Source organism: Phascolarctos cinereus, unplaced genomic scaffold (assembly GCF_003287225.1).
Source record: "Phascolarctos cinereus isolate Bilbo 61053 unplaced genomic scaffold, phaCin_HiC Scaffold_4;HRSCAF=312, whole genome shotgun sequence".
NCBI lineage: Eukaryota > Metazoa > Chordata > Mammalia > Diprotodontia > Phascolarctidae > Phascolarctos > Phascolarctos cinereus.
In genome coordinates, this window is record NW_027555847.1 from 260,139,312 (window position 1) to 260,158,850 (window position 19,539).

A 19,539-nucleotide genomic window follows, 5' to 3' on the forward strand; every position below is an offset into this window, starting at 1 on the left:
ACACAAAGACAGTGACCAGGCACAAAGCTTAGAGCACAAGAAGCTTGGGTCAGTGCCCTCTGCTCCCCAGCAGGAGAGCTCAATGTCTTTGAAAACCAGGAAATAAGCAAACACCATGAGTAAAAAGAAAGATACCACAGATTCACATTATGAGAACAGTGAAGATCAAAGCAGAGATTCTGAAGAGGACCATATTGTCAACAAACTCACATCTAGAACCTCAAAAGGGAATATGAACTGGTATGAAGCCCAAAAAGCCTTCTTAGAAGAGCTCAAGAAGGATTTTAAAAGTCAAATGAGAAAGGTAGAAGAATCCTTACAAAATACAATTGGCCAACAGGAAAAAAAGTACACTGAAGAAAACAAGTCCATAAAAAACACAATTGGTCAAGTGGGAAAGGAGGTACAAAATCTAATAGAAGAAAACAATTCGTTAAAAATTTGAATTGGGCAAATGGAAGCTAATGACTCCATGAGAGAGCAAGAATCAGTCAAATGAAACAAAAGAGAAGAAAATAAATATGAAAATGTAAAATATGTCACTGGTAAAACAACTGATCTGGAAAATCAATGCAGGATAGAAAATTTAATATTTATTGGTCTACCTGAAAATCATGGTGAAAAAAAGAGCCTGGATAGTAACTTTCAGGAAATCATCAAGGAAAACTGTCCTGAAGTCCTAAAACCAGAGGTAAAATAGTCACAGAAAGAATCCATAGATCACCTCCTAAAATCACCTTCCCAAATTGAAAATGCCAAGGAATATAGTAGCCAAATTCCAAAATTACCTGGTCAAGAAGAAAATACTGCAAGCAGCCAGAAAGAAACAATTGAAATATCATAGAAATATCCTGAAATATCACAGGATCTTGCAGCTTCTTCATTAAAAGACCACAGGTCATGGAACATGATATTCCATAAGGCAAAGAAACTTGGATTACAACCAAGAATCAACTAGCCAGTGAAAATGAGCATGATCTTTCAGGGGAGCAGTGGATATTCAATGAAATAGAGGACTTCTAAACTTTCCTGATAAAAAGACCATAGCTCAACAGAAAATTTGATTTTCAAATACAAGACTCAAGAGAGACATGAAAAGGTAAATGGGACAGAAAGATACAACATGTTGTTAACAAGGGTAAACTGTTTACATCCCTACAAAGGAAGATGACACTTGTAATTCTTGAGAACTGTATTGTTATTGCACCATGTTAAAGGAGCATACATAAAGGGAGTGGATATGACTTGACTTTGATGTAATGATAAAAATAAAATCTAATCAAGTGGGTTAAATGGATCCAAGTAAGTGGATTAGTCTGACCTAAGAAAATGTACTGAGAAAGGAGGAGGCAGACAAGGGTAAATTACATTACAGGAAAAGACATAAAAAGCCTATTATAGCAGAGGGAGAGAAGGGAGGGAGATGAGCATTGTTTGAAGCTTACTCTCATCAGATTTGGCTCAAGAAGGAAATAACGTAATCAGTTAGGTACAGAAATCTAACTTGCCCTTTAGGCAGTAGGAGGGAAAAGGGGAAAGAAAAAGGGGGCTAATAGAAGGGAGGAGGAACTGAGGGAGGTGGTGGTCAAAAGCAAAACATTAGTGAGGAGGGAAAAGGAGAGAGAAAAACATAAACTGGGTGGGGCAGGCTGGAGAGAAAGACACAGATAGTAATCATACCTGTGAATGTGAATGGGATGAACTCTCCCATAAAATGGAAAAGGAGCGCAGAATGGATTAAAAACTATAATCCTACAATATGTTGTTTACAGGAAACACATTTGAAAAAGAGTGACACACAAAAAGGTAAAAGGCTGAAGCAGAAGTGAAAAAAAAAAGCAGGGTAGCAATCCTGATCTCAGACAAAGCAAAAGCAAAAGTAGACCTTCTCAAAAGAGATAAGAAAGGAAACTACATCCTGATAAAAGGCATCATGCACAATGAAATCATATCATTACTAAACATACATGCAGTAAATGATACAGCATCCAAATTCTTGGAGGAGAAATTCAGGGAGTTACAGGAAGAAATAGACAGCAAAACTATAATAGTGGGGGACTTAACCTGTCACTCTCTGAACTAGATAAATCTAACCACAAAATAAACAAGGAAGAAGTTAAGGAGTTGAATGGAATATTAGAAAAGTTAGTATGATAGACCTCTGAAGAAAACTGAATGGGCGTAGAAAGGAATATACTTTTTCTCAGTGGTACATGACACATACACAAAAATTGATAATTTAGTGGGGCATAATAACCTCACAATCCAATGCAGAAAAGCAGAAATATTAAATGTATCCTTTTCAGGTCATAGTGCAATAAATATTATATGTAATAAAGGGCCATGGAAAGATAGACTAAAAGAAATAATTGGAAACTAAATAATCTAGTCTTAAAAAATGATTGGGTCAAATAACAAATCACAGAAACAATAAATAACTTCATTCAAGACAATGACAATAATGAGACGACATACCAAAACTTATGGGATGCAGCAAAAGTAGTTATTAGGGGAAGTTTTATAACTCCAAGTGCTTAAATAAATAAAATATAAAAAGAGATCAATGAATTGGGAATACAACTTAAAAAAAAAAGCTAGAAAAAGAACAAATTAAAAATCCTCAAACACCAAAATAGAAATATTGAAAACTAAAAGAAAAATTAAGAAAATTGAAATTAAGAAAATAATTGAACTAATAAAACTAAGACCTAGTTTTATGACAAAAGCAATAAAATAAATAAACCTTTGGTTAATTTAATTAAAAAAGAAAGAAAGAAGAAAAACAAATTAGTAGCATCAAGAATGAAAAGGGTGAATCCACTACAAAGAAAGAGGAAATTAAAACCATAACTAGGAACTATTTTGCCCAACTGTATGCCAATGAATTTGACAATCTTAGTGAAATGGATACATAATTACAAAAATATAAATTGTCTACATTAACAGAAGAGGAAGTAAAATACTTAAATAACCCCATCTCAGAAAAAGAAATTGAACAAGCTATTGATGAACTTCCTAGGAAAAAATCTCCAGGGCCAGATGGATTTACATGTGAATTCTATCAAACATTTAAAGAACAATTAATTCCAATACTATATAGACTGTTTGGGAAATAGGTGAAGAAGGAGTCTTACCAAATTCTTTTTATGATATAAATATGGTGCTGATACCTAAACCAGGAAGAGTCATAACAGAGAAAGAAAATCATAGACCAATTTCTCTAATGAATATAGATGCAAAAATTTTAAATAAAATATTATCAAATAGATTATAGCAACTTATCACAAGAATAATGCACTATGACTAGATAGGATTTATACCAGGAATGCAGGGTTGGTTCAATATCAGGAAAACTATCAGCATCATTGAGCATATCAACACCAAAACTAACAGAAACCACATGATCATCTCAATAGATGCAGAAAAAGCTTTTGAAAAAAAAATACAACATCCATTCCTATTAAAAACACTAGTGAGCATAGATATAAATAGAGTCTTCTTAAAATAATAAATAGCATCTACCTAAAACCTTCAGCAAGCATCATATGTAATGGGGACAAGCTAGAAAAATTTCCGATAAGATCAGGTGAACAAGGATGTCCATTATCACAACTGTTGTTCAATATCATACTGGAAATGTTAGCCTTAGCAATAAGAGAATAAAAAGAAATTGAAGGTATTAGAATAAGCAAAGAAGAAACAAAGCTTTCATTCTTTTCAAATGACTCGATGATATACTTACAGAATCCTAGAGAATCAAGTAAAACTACTTGAAATAATAAACAACTTTAGCAAAGTTGCAGGCTATAAAATAAACCCACGTAAATCATTTACATTTCTATATATTACCAACAAAGCCCAACAGCAAGAGATAAAAAGAAATTCCATTTAACTTACTGTAGACATTATAAAATATTTAGAGTCTACCTCCTGAAACAAACCCAGGACTCTATGAATAGAATTAGAAAACACTTTTCACATAAAGTCAGATCTAAATAAATGGAAAAATATAGTTGCTCATGGGTAGCTGAGCTAATATAATAAAAATGACAATTCTACCTTAGCTAATTTACTTATTCAGTGCATACCAAACTACCAAAAATTATTTTATACAGTTAGAAAAAAAACACAACATTCATTTGGAAGAACAAAGGTCCAGAATATCAAGGGAACTAATGAATAGAAATGCAGGGGGAAGGTGGCCTAGCCATTCCAGATCTTAAATTGTATTATTAAGCAGCAACCATCAAAACTGCTTGCTACTGTCTAAGAAATAGACTGGTGGATCAATGGAATAGGTTAGGTATGCAAGACATAGTAGTCAATGACTATAGAAATCTATTATTTAATAAACCCAATGGCCCCACTTCTGGGATAAGAAATTACTCTTTGAAAAAAAAACTGCAAGGACAATTGAAAAAGAGTATAACAGAAATTAGTCATAGATCAAAACCTCACACTGTATACCAAAATAAAGTCAAAATGGGTTCATTATTTAGATATAAAGACTGATTCTGTAAGCAAACTGGGAGAGCAAGGAATAATTTAATTATTAGATTTATGGAGAACAGAAGAATTTGTGACCAAACAGGAGATAGAGAACATTACAAAAAGCAAAATGGATAACTTTTATTATATTAAATTGAAAAGCTTTTGCACAAATAAAGCCAATGCAGTCAAGATTAGAGAGCAATTAAAAATTGGGAAATAATTTTTACAACCAGTCTCTCTGATAAGGGCTTCATTTCTAATATATGTAGAGAATTAAGTCAAATTTATTAGAATATAAGTCATTCCCTGATTGATAAATGGTGAAAGGATATGAACAGATAGTTCTCAGATGAAGAAATTAAAGCCATCTGTATTCATATGAAAAAATGTTCTAAATCACTATTGATTAGAGAAATGCAAATCAAAACAACTCTAAGGTACCACATTACACCTATCAGGTTGGCCAACATGACAAAACAGGAAAATGATAAATGTTGGAGAAGATGTGGGAAAATTGGAGCACTAATGCATTGTTGGTGTTGTGAAATGATCCAACCATTTTGGAGAACAATTTGGAACTATGTCCAAAGGGCTATAAAAATGTACATACCCTTTGACACAGCAATAGCACTTCTAAGGCTATATCCCAAAGAGATCATACAAATGGGAAAAGGACCTACATGTACAAAAATATTTATAGCAGCTCTTTTCGCGGTGGCAAAGAATTGGAAACTGAGAGGATGTCTATCAATTAGGGATTGGCTTAGCAAGTTGTCGTATATGAATGTATTGGAATACTATTGCGCTACAAGAAATGATGAACAGGCTGACTTCAGAAAAAACCTGGAAAGACTTGTATGGCCTGATGCTGAGTAGAGTGAGCAGAACCAGGAGAACATTACACACCATAACAGACACGTTGTGTGATGACTAATATTGATACACTTAACCTTTCGCAGCAGTACAAGGATATAAGACATCTCCAAAGGCTTCGTGATGGAAAATGCTCTCCACATCCAAAGAAAGAACTATGAAGTTTGAATGTAGATTGAAATACTGTTTGCTATTATATTCTTTTGTTGAGTTTTGTTTCCTCTTTCTGGTGGTTCCTTCTATTGGTCCTAATTCTTACTTATAACATCATTAATCTCAAAATATGTTTAATAGGAATGCATATGTATAGCCTGTATCACATTGCGTGACATCTTGGGGAGCATGGTTGGGAGGAAGGGGGAGAATAATTTTAAACTCAAAAACATGTGGAAGTGATTGTTGATAAATCAAAACAAATTAATTAAAAAACACATGGTGGCTGATAAATTTATGTGAGCCTAACTGTGGCTCCTCAGTACTTGAATTCTTTCCTTCTAGATGTTTATGGTATTTCTTTTTTCTTTAACCTAGAAACTTTGGATCCTGGCCATAATCTTTCTGGGAGTTTTTTTTTTCTTTCAGTAATTGATCAATGAATTCTTTCCATGTTTAACTCGGACCTCTTGTTCTAATGTATTTGGGCAATTTTCCTTTGCAATTTTTTGGAAATATGGTGTCTACGGTCTTTTTCCATTGTGATTTTCAGCTAATAATAACTATAACAACAAATAACATCATCATCATTTATATTATGCTTATGATATGTGACACTTTGCTAAGCACATTACAAATATTCTCTAATTTTATCCTCACAAGAACCTAGGAGGTAGATATTATTAATATCTGCATTTCATAGATGAGGAAACTGAGGTAGAATAACTGAGTTGCCAAAAATTGCACAGTTATCACTTTTTTGAGGCCAAATTTGAACTAAGTTCTTCTTCACCCCAATCCTAACACTCTATCTGCTGCACTAGTAGGTCAGTTATTCTTAAATTATCTCTCTTTTGTATGTTTTCCAGTTCAGTCGTTTTGATACGAACCCTGAATTTCCTCTACCCAACCCTACTTCTTCATCCTGAAGCCTTATCCAACCCTGGAATTCACACTTCAAAAGTAACCTCTATCCTGTGTATTTTCTCTTTATTTGGATGCTTCATCCCAGAACTTCCATTTAATGAGGTGCCCAAACAAGCTATATTTCATTTTTCTCTGGGCCACACTTTGGATTTCTTCTACCATGCCTCTTTCCAGTACCACTTGTTTTCTTCAATCTTTTTTTCAGCTGACTTTTACGTTTTATCTTTCTCCTTTAAAATGTAAGCCCTTGTGGTCAGGGACTGTTTCTCTTGTTAAAAAAAAAACTATTTAGTATTTTATTTTTCCAAAGTTACATATAAAAATAACTTTTAACCTACATTTTTAAAACTTTGAGTTCCAAATTCTCTCCTTTCTCTCTCCACACAACTATTCATAGAAAAGGCAAGTAATTCAATATAGGTTATGTATGTGTAGTCATGCAAAACATATCCATAATAGTCATGTTGTGAAAGAAAACACAGACAAAAAAAAGAAACTCAAGAGAAATAAAGGAAGTTATAGACAAGAAAGTATGTTTCAATCTGTATTTAGATACCATCAGTTATTTCTCTGGGGATGGATAGCATTTTTCATCATAATTCCTTTGTAGTTGTCCTGTATCTTTGTATTACTGAGAATAGCTAAGTCATTCAGAGCTGATTATTTTACAATATTGCTGTTACTTTGTACACAGAGCATTTCACTTTGCATCAGTCTGTGCAAGTCTTTCCAGGTTTTTCTGACAGCACCTTGATCATCATTTTTGATAGTATAATAGTATTCCATCGTAAGCACATACCACAACTTTTTTAGTCATTACATAATTGATAGGCATCCCTTCAATTTCCAATTCTTTGCCTCAGAAAAGAGATGTTATAAATAGCTTTGTATATATTGCTTCTCCCCCTCTTTTTTTTTCATCACTTTTGGGATACAGACCTAGTAGTGGCATTGCTAGGTCAAAGAGTATGCATGGTTTTATAGTCCTTTGAGCATGGTTCCAAATTACACTAGAGAATGGTTGAATCAGTTCACAACTTCACCAGCAATGCATTGATATGTCATTTTCCCACATCTCCTCCAACATTACTTATTTACCTTTTCTGTCCTATTAGCCAATTTGATAGGTATGAGGTAGTACCCAGAACTATTTTAATTTGCATTTCTCCATTCAATAGTGAATTAGAGAATTTTTCATGTGGCTATAGATAGCTTTGATTATATCATCTGAAACCTTATTCCATCTTTTGATCTTTTATTTATTGGTGAATGGCTGTTTTTTATAAATTTGATTCAGTTCTCCATATGTTTGAGAAATGAGGCCTATATCAGAGAAACCTGATTCAATTTTTTTTCACAGTTACTATTGCTAACTGTATTTCCCTCCATGCTATTCCTACCCTTTCTTTATTTTATTCTATTCTTTCTATTCTCTCTCTCTCTCCCTCTCTCTCCCTCTCTCTCTCCTTTCTACCTGTCCCTTCTCAAAAATGTTTTGCTTCTGACTACCTCATCCCCTAGTCTGCCTCCATTTTATCACTGCCTCCACCTTCTCTTGTCACCTTTCCCTTCTACTTTCCTGTAGGATAAGATAGATTTCTATATCTAATTGAATGTATGCTATTTCCTCTTTGAGCCAATTCTAATAAAAGCAAGGTTCACTCACTTCCTCTCTTCCCCTTCTCTGAAAAAGTTTTTTCTTGCCTTTTTAGGCAAGATAATTTACTCTATTCAACCCTCCCAGTACGTTTATCTCTTGACCCTGAATTTCACTTTTCAGATATCATTCCTTCATATTCAACTCACACCTGTGTCCTATCTAAGTAGCCTAATATTGAGAAAGATCTTATGAGTTACAAATACCATCTTTCCATGCAGAATGAAATAGTTCAATCTTAATGAGACTCTTAGGATTTCTCTTTCCTGTTTACCTCTTCATGTTTCTCTTGAGTCTTACATCTGAAAGTCAAATTTTCTATTCACTTCTGGTCTTTTCATCAATAATGCTTAAAACTCCTCTATTTCATTAAATATCTATTTTCCCCCCTGAAAGATTATATGGTTTTGCTGAGGAGATGATTCTCAGTTGTAATCCAAGCTCCTTTGACCTACAGAATATTATATTCCAAGCCCTCTGATCCTTTAATGTAGAAGCTGCTAATTCTTTTGTTACCCTGACTGTGGATCACAATACTTGAATTTTTAATTTTTTTTTTCTGGCTGTTTGCAATGTTTTCTCCTTGACCTGGGAACTCTGGGATGTGCCTATATATTCTTGGCAATTTTTATTTAGCATCTCTGTTAGAAAGTGAATGATACATTCTTTCAATTTCTATTTACCCTCTGGTTCTAGAATGTCAGGGCAGTTTTCTTTGATAATTTCTTGAAAGATGATGTCTAGGCTCTTTGTTTGATCATGGCTTTCAAGTAGTCCAATAATTCTTAAATTATCTCTCATGGACCTCTTTTCCAGGTAAGTTGTTTTTCCAATTAGATATTTTAATACTCTCCTATTTTTTCATTCTTTTGGCTTTGTTTCATAGTCTTTTTTTTTAATCTCTCATAAAGTCATTACCTTCCATTTGTTCCATTATAATTTGTAATGATTTATTTTCTTCAGTGAGCTTTTGGACCTCCTTTTCCATTTGGCCAATTCTGCTTTACAAGACATTCTTGTCTTTGTTGACTTTTTGGACCTCTTTTACCATTTGGCCTACCGTGTTTTTTAAGGTGCTATTTTCTTCAGTATTTTATTGTGTCTCCTTTACCAAGCTGTTGACTCATTTTTCATAATTTTCTTGTACCAGTCTCATATCTCTTCCCAATTTTCCTCTACTTATCTTACTTGATTTTCAAAATCCCTTTTGATCTCTTCCATAGTCTGAGACCAATTTATATTTTTCTTGGAGGAGTTGGATGTAGAAGTTGTAGTTTTGTTGTTTTCTTCTGAGTGTGTGTCTTGATCTTCCTTGTCACCATAGTAACTTTCTATGGTCATAGTTGTTTTGTTTTGTTTTGTTTTCCCATTGATTATTCATTTTCCCAGTCTATTACTTGACTTTTTACTCTTTGTTAAAAGAGAGGGCTGCTTCCAGGGTAGAGGGCTCACTCTTCCAAGCTTCAGGTGTTTTGTGCAGCTGTTTTCAGAGATACTTCTAGGACCTGTAAGCTTTCAGTTCTTCCAAGGTGGTAAGATTTAAGGAGAGGTGTTTACTATACTTCTGGCTTATGCTCTCATCTGTGAGCAACCACGTGCACTCTTTTCTGCTCTAAAATTGTGAGGAGGGGTCCCTCCACTGATGCTGCCAGCTGTGCTATGCTAATGATCTTCACCCTGCAACTGCCACCTAGGACTGAAACCCAGATCTGAGTATGGTCAAAGCAGCAGAGTCCTGCCTCAGTGCTAGCAAAAAGACCCCTGCAGTCTCCTTCTGACTAGCTGTGTAACCCCTTTAGTGTCTGTAGGCTGAGAGCTCTGGAAGCAGTTCCTGTTGCTGCTACTGCTGCTTCAATGTCTCTGGAAGCCTACTCTTGTTTGCTGGGGCTGTGCTTGTACAGCCTCCATTGGACTGAGTTCCACTCTTTCCCAGGTATAATAGGCCTTTCCTGCTGACTTTGTAAGCTGTCTTTTGCATCTGTGGGCTGAGTGGTCTGGAAACTGCACTGCTGTCATTGATTTAGTCACCCCAAGGCCTGCTCCAGGTTTGCTGGGGTCCTGTCTGTGCTTGTGTGGACTGTACTAGGCTGTGCCCTTCTCTCACCCTTATGCAACAGACCTTTCCTGTGAACATTTAAAATTGTCTTGGGTTGTACATTTGTTTTACTTCATATTTTTTGTTGTTTCTGCTGCTCTAAAATTTGTTTATAGTCATTTTGAAAGGTATTTAGAGAGGTTTAGGGGAGAGCTCAGGCAAGTTCCTCCCTTTACTCTGCCATCTTGGCTCCACCTCTCACCATTTTCTTTCTACTTGTGTTTGTATTACAAGCACTTAACACAGTATCTTGCACATACTTTATTTCACTGAATAATTGTCACATATTTTTGCATTTTTTTGCAAAAAAAGTGGGGTGTGACCATTATATGATTTTTTTTTTAAATTGAGTTTGTATAACTTTAAAAAAGTGTATTACTAAACTGTCCTTGGTGCAAGATTAGAATGCATGGAATATTGGTAAATATATTATATATTATATATATATATATACATATATATATATATATATATATATATATATATATATATATATATATGTATATATATATATAATATATATATATATATATATATGTATATATATTCATTTATTTATTTATTTATTTATTTATTTATTTTTAGTTTTCAAATTCACTTCCACAAGATTTTGAGTTCCAAATTTTCTCCCCATCTCATCCCTTCCCCCACCACAAAGCGTTATGCATTCTGAATACCCTTTCCCCTAATCTGCCCTCCCTTCTATCTCTCCCCCCACTTCTTTTATCCTCTTCTACTTCAATTTTTCTGTAGGGCAGGATAGATTTCATATTCCATTTCCTGCATATCTTATTTTCCAGTTGCATGTGAAAACAACTTTTTTTTAACTTTTGTTTTTAAAATTTTGGGTTCCAAATTTTCTCCCTTCCTCTCTCCCCACCCACTCTCATTGACAAGACAAGAAGCTCATATAGGTTATACCTGAGTCGTCATGCAAAACACTTCCATAGCAGTCACATTGTGAAAACTATGTTTATTTCCCTTAATCCTATTCCACCTCCCATTTATTCTATTCTCTCTTTTGACCCTCTCCCTCCTTAGAAGTGTTTGCTTCTGATTACCCCTTCACCAGTCAGCCCTCCCTCTATTATCCTCCTTCTCCCTTGCCCTCTTCCTCCCCTGTTTTCCTGTAGGGTAAGCTAGATTTCCATACCTGATTGAGTGTGTATCTTATTCCTCCTTAGGCAAAATCTGATGAGAATAAGATTCACTCATTCTCTCTCACCTTCCCCCTTTTCCCTTCCACTGTAAAAGTTTTCTTGTCTGTTTCATGTGAGATAATTTACCCCATTTTACTTCTCCATTTCTCCTTCTCCCAGTATAATCCTCTCTCACCCATTAATTTTATTTTGCAGATATCACTCCTTCATCTTCAACTCATCCTGTGCCCTCTATGTATGTATGTATGTATGTATGTATGTATGTATGTATCTATCTATCTATCTATCTATCTACATACATATAATTTTTTCCCTCCCACCGTCCTAATACTGACAAAGAACTTATGAGTCACAAATATCATCCTTCCTGCAAGAATGTAAACAGTTTTACCTAAATAAGTATCTTATGACCTCTCTTTCTTGTTTACCTCTTATATGTTTCACTTGAGTTTTGTATTTGAAAGTCAAATTTTATTTTCATCTCTCTTCTTTTCCTCAGGAATGCTTGAAAGTCCTCTATTTCATTGAATATCTATTTTTCCTCCTGAAGGATTATGCTCAGTTTTGCTGAGTAGGTGATTCTTGGTTGTAATACTATCTCCTTTGCCCTCCAGAATATCATATTCCATGCCCTGTGGTCCCTTGATGTAGAACATATTAAAGCTTGTATTATCTGGATTGTGTTTCCACAACACTTGAATTGTTTCTTTCTGGCTGCCTGCAATATTTTATTCTTGACATGGGAATTCTGGAATTTGGCTACAATATTCCTAGGAGTTTTCCTTTGGGGATCTCTTTCAGGAGGTGATCTGCGGATTCTTTCAATTTCTATTTTGCCCTCTGGTTCTAAAATATCAGGGCAGTTTTCCTTGATAATTTCTTGAAAGGTGGTGTCTAAGCTTCTTTTTGATCATGGCTTTCAGATAGTCCAATAATTTTTTAATGTTCCCTCTCTTGGATCTTTTTCCAGGCCAGTTGTTTTTTCCAATGTGATATTTCCCATTGTTTTCTTGATTTCTCATAAAGTCACTAGCTTCCAATTGCTCCATTCTATTTTTAAGGAAGTATTTTCTTCAGTAAGCTTTTGGACTTCCTTTTCCATTTGACCAGTTTTGCTTTTTAGGGCATTCTTCTCATTGTCTTTTTGGACCTCTTTTGCCATTTGGGTTAAGCTGTTTTTTAAGGTGTTATTTTCTTCAGTATGTTTTGGGGGTCTCTTTTAGAAAGCTGTTGACTTGTTTTTCATGATTTGCTTGCATCACTCCCAGTTTTTCTTCTACTTCTCTCGCTTACTTCTCAAAATTCTTTTTGAGCTTTTCCATAGCTTAGGACCAATTCATATTTTTCTTAGAGGCTTTGGATGTAGGAGCTTTGACTTTGTTGTCTTCTTCTGGTTTATGTTTTGATCTTCTTTGTAATCAAAAAAAAATTCTATGGTCTGACTTTTTTTGTGTGGTTTGCTCATGATCCTAGCAATTACTTGAGTTATAAATTCTTTGTTAAGGTATGGGTATATGCTTCCAATGTGGAGAATGTCCATCCCAAGCTTCGTGGGTTTTGTGCAGCTGTCTTCAGAGATACTTCTAGAGAGCTGTAAATTTAATTTGTTTCAAGATGGTATGATCAAGTAAGAGGTGTTTATTAATTTCCTGGCCTGTGCTCTGGTCTATGAGTGAGCACAAGCACTCTTTTCTCTCTTGGAACTGTGAGGAGGATTCTGTCTGTACAGCTACTACAAGCTCCATCATGCTGGGCTCCACCTTGCCCCGGGACCACACCCAGAACTTTGACCCAGATCCAAGCACTGGCAAAGCAAGAGAATCCTACACCAGCAGAGAGATCCCTTCAATCCCACTCACTCTGTGGGTGGGAAGCTCTGGAGGCTGCTGCTGCCTGAAGCCATGCTTCTTTCTCACCACACAGACTTTTCCCACTAACCTTCTAAGCTGTCCGTGGTGTTCATGGGTTGAGAAGTCTGGAAACTGCCGCAGCTGCCCATGATTCAGTCCTCTGAGAACTGCTCCAGGTTTGCTGAGGCCTGTATGCCCGTGCCAAACTGTGCTTTTCTAGCCTGATGCAATATACCTTTCAGATCAACCATCCAGATTGTCTTGGGCTGGAAATTTTTTTCACTCTGTCTTTTTGTGGGTTCTGCTGCTTTAGAATTTATTTACAGGCATTTTTTAGAGGGATTTGGAGGGATTTGGGGGAGAGCTCAAGGAAGTCATTGCTTTTACTCTGCCATCTTGGCTCTGCCCTTGTAAATATATGTTAAAATTGAATTCTGACAGTGCAGGTATGCCGAGATTTCTCAGCACATAGCTTGCAATGCATGAGGAACACATGAATATCCATATGACATTAGTGAATACATTGCTGCTATGTTTAACTTTTAAATGCATGATGAACAAAATTATACCTTGAGATGATTATAGGATTAATTTTTGGACTAGAAAAAACACCAGGGTGCAATGATTATGTGGTGATGACAATTGTGCAGTGAAATATGGCAATAAAATCTTAATAAAATCCTTGTTGATTTGACAGAATCTGTCTCAAAGACAAAGTCCAAAGTAAGGAATTAGGCTTGAAAAATCAGCAAACAAATAAAAAAAAATTCAGCACAGAGAGCTACTAAAATTTAGAAGAATGTTCAGGACGCAATACCAAAGAAAGAGCATGTGACTCCCAAACATTTATAAACAAAATAAAAATGAAAAACCGTTTGGATACACATTTTGCTATAATAATTTATCTCAGAGGTAAAAGATCTCATACAAACAACAGAATCATTAAAAACCATAATGTACCAAGTAAAAGTTAATAACTCCAGGTGAGACTGTGACAAATTTTAAAATAAAGTCAAAAGACTGAAAAATGGAAAAGTATAAAGTATATTAAAAACAACCAAAGAATGAAATGAGATATCATCTCATACTATCAGATGGGTTAAGGTGATAGAAAAGGAAAATGACAAGTGCTTAAGGGGATATAGAAAATAAATACAATAATTCACTTTTGGGGAGCTGTGTACTAGTTTAACCACTCTGGAGAACATTTTGGAACTGTACTTAAATGATTATAGATCTTTGCATACTCTTTTACCCAGCAAAACCACTTCTAGTTCAGTAACACAGAGATCAAAAGAAAAGCACACATGTGTATAAAAATATTATAGCCACTCTTTTTGTGTCGACAAAGAACTGGAAAACAAAGGCATACTTATCAATTGGGAATGGTTGAGTAAGTTAGAGTATGTGATTGTGATGGAATACTATTGTGTTGTGAGAAATTAATAAAGGCAACGGTTTCAGAAAAACCTTCAAAGAATTAAATGAAGTCATGCAAAGTGAAGTGAGCAGAACCAGTCCATAATGTATTCAATTACAGAAATATAATGATAATCAACTGTAAAATATTGAGTGACTCTGTTTAATGCAATAATCAAAAACCATTCCAAAAAACTCATGATGGAAACTATTATCTACCTCCAGAGAGAGAACTCATGGACTCAATGCAGATTACAACATATTTCTTTTTTCTTGCTTTTTTCACAATAAAGCTGTTGTGGAAATATGTTTTGCATAACTTCATATGCATAATGGGGTTTTGTATTTCTTTCTTTCTCAATTAATGAGGGGTAGAGGGAGGGGGAGAATTTAGAACTGAAAATTTAAAAAAAATGAAGTCTCAAATACCAAAGAGTCCCTTTCTCCTCAATAGTCAAATCCCTTATATGTTGCCTCCTGATTTGCAGTGTGAGCTTCTCAATAACAGGGATTTTATTGCTTTTCTAATAGTATCCTCACTGTTTAGCACAGTGCTTAGCACAAAGTAAGTGCTTACTATTTTTTTCATTGATTCATTTATGAATTCATTCAAACAGACAAAAGGCAGCCAGCAGTTCTTTCTCCCTTTCTCTACTTCTAGCTTGCTTTCCATTTCATTTCACATTTTCTTCTTGCAAAATAAGTTCATGGGGCAATAACATAATAAAGATTTTGATACAAGCTTTAACACTAATTAGCTTTTTTGTTTGAACAAATTGCTTAGCCCATTTATATCTCATATAGAAAAGTGGAAATCATGTACTTAATGCTCTCAAAGCTTCCTCTTACCTTATAAGTCTTTGGGATAAATGGAAACTTCAGAAGTTCTTAAGACACTTCATTGTGGCAGATGGTAATGCTCAAGCATCCTTTGGGTACGTTGGCAGAGCAGATGATACATTTTGGTGGTATTCCAGTTTCCCTGCAGAACCATAGTTGTTAAGTCCTTGCTTATTCAAGAGGTAGAAAAATCCAAGTCTGATCAACAAGGTCACTGGGTGGTGGAGGGAAGCATTAGGAAGGGGGACAATGAATTATGAGAATCCCAATGGAGTCAGGATTTTTGGTTTTGTCCCAGAGGGAAGGACAGAGAAGTTTCATTCCCAGGAGGGATGGGGTAATAGCCCTAGTAGAAAGCGGGGAAGAAAGGGACCTTTTGGCAACTTGCTTCTTTGGGTTTTGTATGTGGAAGACATGTACTCCACTGAAAGAGAATTAACTAAATGTGGAAAAAAAGCAGCTCTCTACAATTTTATCTGAGCAAGGTTAGACATTCTGAGTCTATTTTTAGTAAAAACACACATACGTGCTGTCACAAAATCAAATTCTATTAAAATTATTGCTTATCCCAAGTAATTTGCACATTACTATTGATCACCTCTTATTTTTCCTATTACATTTTTGCAAAGTCATTTTAATATCATTTAAACTTAGCTTTAAGGCTTAATATATTATGTTAATTACATTGTTGTCTTGTTTGCCTTACTGATTAATATAATGTACTATAAATGGTATATTATAATTGTATGTTTTTAACTGGCTTCTAAAGAAAAAAAAGCTGGGGCAGCTGGGTGGCACAGTGGATACAGCACTGACCCTGAAGTCAGGAGGACCTGAGTTCAAATCCAGCTTCAGAAACACTTAACACTTACTAGCTGTGTGACCTTGGGCAAGTCACTTAACCCCAATTGCCTAAAAAAAAAAAGAAAAAAATTTCAAGTAAACATTTGTATTTCAGATATTTATATAAAGTCTACAGTTCAAGAAAATGGGGAAAAACATGATTACTGAAAGCCAAAGTAAATGGAACAAGACCATAGATTTGTAGCTAGAATATGAACCTTAGAAGTCATCTTGTCCAACACCTTAATGTATAGAGGAGGAAGCTGAGACCCAGAGTAGACAAAGGAGCAGCTAGGTGGTACAGTGAATAGAACACAGGACCTGTAGCTGAAAAGTCCTGAGTTCAAATCTGGTTTCCAATACTTATTACCTGTGTGACCCTAGGCAAATAATATAACCATGTTTGCCTCAGTTTCCTCATCTGGAAAATGAGCTGAAGAAGGAAATGGCAAATCACTCCAATACCTTTGCCAAAAAAGGAGGGGGTCATGAGGAATTGGACAACTAAAAAACAAACTGAACAATTGAACACCCACAGTAAATGATAGTCAAGATTCATTCTCATGTCAGGTGACTCCACAATAAGCATGCTTTCCACTACACCTGCTTTTTTCAATATAGAAGTAAAAAGATAGTTTGGAAGTCATTTCATTTTCAGAGATGTTTTAAGGGTAACTTTTATTCTTTTTGTTGAAACACTTTAAAAATTGCATTCACCTTGTTTTATTAAACAGAGATTTAATATCATTTACTATTGATGATTCACTGTTCTCATGCAATAGTATTCAATTAATCAGTAAATATTTATTAATGACCTACTACGTTCTGGGCACTATGCTAAGTGCTGGGGATTAAAAAAAAAAAACAAGTGGCAAAGAACTCAGAATCTAATGAAGAGACAGCAACAAAATTGCATACAAAGCAAACTATATACAGAATAAATCAGAAACAATTAACAAAAGAAAGACACAATATTTAAGAGGGCTTAGAAAAGGCTCCCTGTAATAAGACATAGATATCTTCAGTGACACTCATGAGTTACTGTTATGTCTAGTACTCTGCCTGTACATTAAATAGTCTCAGATTGCTTGCTGTGTTTCTTGAGTTCCTATGTGTGCTTTTGTAGGTGTTTTTGTGTTTTTGTTTTGTTTTGTTTTGTTTATTTTGCTATCTTTTACTGACTTGATTCTGTTTTCAGCATGGTGGTGTCACCTTTCCACCTTTCTCTCCATTTTTCCAAATTTGTTTTCTTTTCTAATTTTCAAACAAATTTTGTGAAACAAATTCAAAAGAAATAAACCTATGTTTCTAATCTGATTCAAAAATCAAATGACCAAACTTGTTAGCTTTATTTGTAAAATAACAACATAGGTTTTACTTATGACTGAAGAATATGAATGTTATTGCATGTGGTTTGTGACTTCTTGATTCAGTCCTCTGAAGGTCTATGATCTATTCTAGGCTTCATATTAAAATCTGTCTTTGACTCATTAGATGGGCTTTATGATTTCCTGTGACCCAAAAAGTCATGCCACAACCAAATTGGCAATGAACTTCTCCAAACTTAGGTAGGTCTGTCTTTGAACAACAGATATGATTTGTAACCAGGTTCATACTTTGTGCAGCATCTATTGTAATTGCTTTAAGATCTATGTTGCCTTTAACTTCTCATATATGTTGTGAATGGCTACAGCTCTAGGGACACTGTGATGTAATGAAAGCACCATAGAGTTTATACTTTGTCTTCATCACTTACTCTTTAGGTCATTTTGGATAAGTCACTTAAACCCTCTGGACTTCAATTTCCTTGCCTGCAAGCTGAAGGGTTAAGTTGGATTCTAAGGTTCCATAGCTAGAGAGGGAATTTCAAGGTATGCTCCCATTTAAGTCTAGGGCTAATTGTCCAAAAGTTCTTTGTCTTTCCACCACACTGTGTTTATATTTATAGCACAGTCCACCACATAGGATATCATGTGTGCTCTGCCCAAAGGAATATAAAATTTGATTTCTGAAAGCTCATGAGACATTTTAGGGTTTATGGGCTAGATATATTTCATAAGGACTATGCCTGAATCCCAAATCACTCTGGCTTTTATTGATTGGCCAACAGTAGGTCCCAGCCCAAGCCCAGGGGTCAATATTTGGGTTCTGATGGCTCAGAGTGAATGTAAATAGCAATTTTTTTTGTTTTGGTCAGAAACTCTAAGGGTCTTCCCCTCCCAAATTATATTTTGACTAGGTAAAAAAGGCCATTGTTTGTCCTATTTCTTGCTTATCCTTAATCGCTGAATCACCTTAAACACTGAGGTATTGCCTCAGTCAAACTGAGACCTGGGAAACACCTTAGCTTTAAAAAGGCCATGGTGTTCTGCTGCATCCAGGGCCATCTCCAGTTGCCCTGATCTGTATCTTGCCACTGTACCCAGATGGCTAAGGAGGAGAGAGTGAAGCTGGTGATTTTGCACAGCCCTCCCTCACTTAAATCCAATCCACTTGTGAGGCATAGCATCACCTTCCTGATGTCATGGTCCTGTTTGTGAAGAAGGACAAACTACAATAACAACATTTATAGCAAACATATAATGAAAATCAGCATATTTTTAGCTTGAGACAAAACGCACAAGAATACAAAGAGCAAATAAACAAAATTTAAAAACAAATGGTGCCAGCTCCCTAGGAAGCTGTGAATCAAGGGAGATAAAGGAGGAATGGTAGGGGAGAAATTCAACTTTTCAGTTCAGAATCAAATTCTCTCCAGGCAGGTTATGCCTTAAGTAGTTCAGTGAGCTAGGTAAGTTTCCAATTGCCCATGATTACATTATCTTTGAAATAGCAGGCCCTTTTATTTACAGTCCAACATGTGACTACCTCTGGGGCTATAAAGTTCCTAGGTTACCTATCTTACCATGTAAAGTTGGGAGATAAAAAGAAAAGCAAAATCAAAAGCAGTAAACCGTATATTTTTCATCATCATTCTTGTCAATGAGGTGCTACACTATTGTGGCAGGGCAACAGATTCCTTCAGCAACTTCCCTTACCCTGATATAGCTTTCTTCCTCCACATAATCTGATTGACTCCAAGTCCCCTGATACAGCTTTCTAAAGGTATGTGTATGTGGGGTAGTCATTCCTTCTTAGACTTGGTGGCTACCCAAGATTATGTGAGTGGCTATGCCCTAACACCTGACTGATGTGTTTCCAGGAAATTGCTGTGTTCAGAGAAGTTAAGTA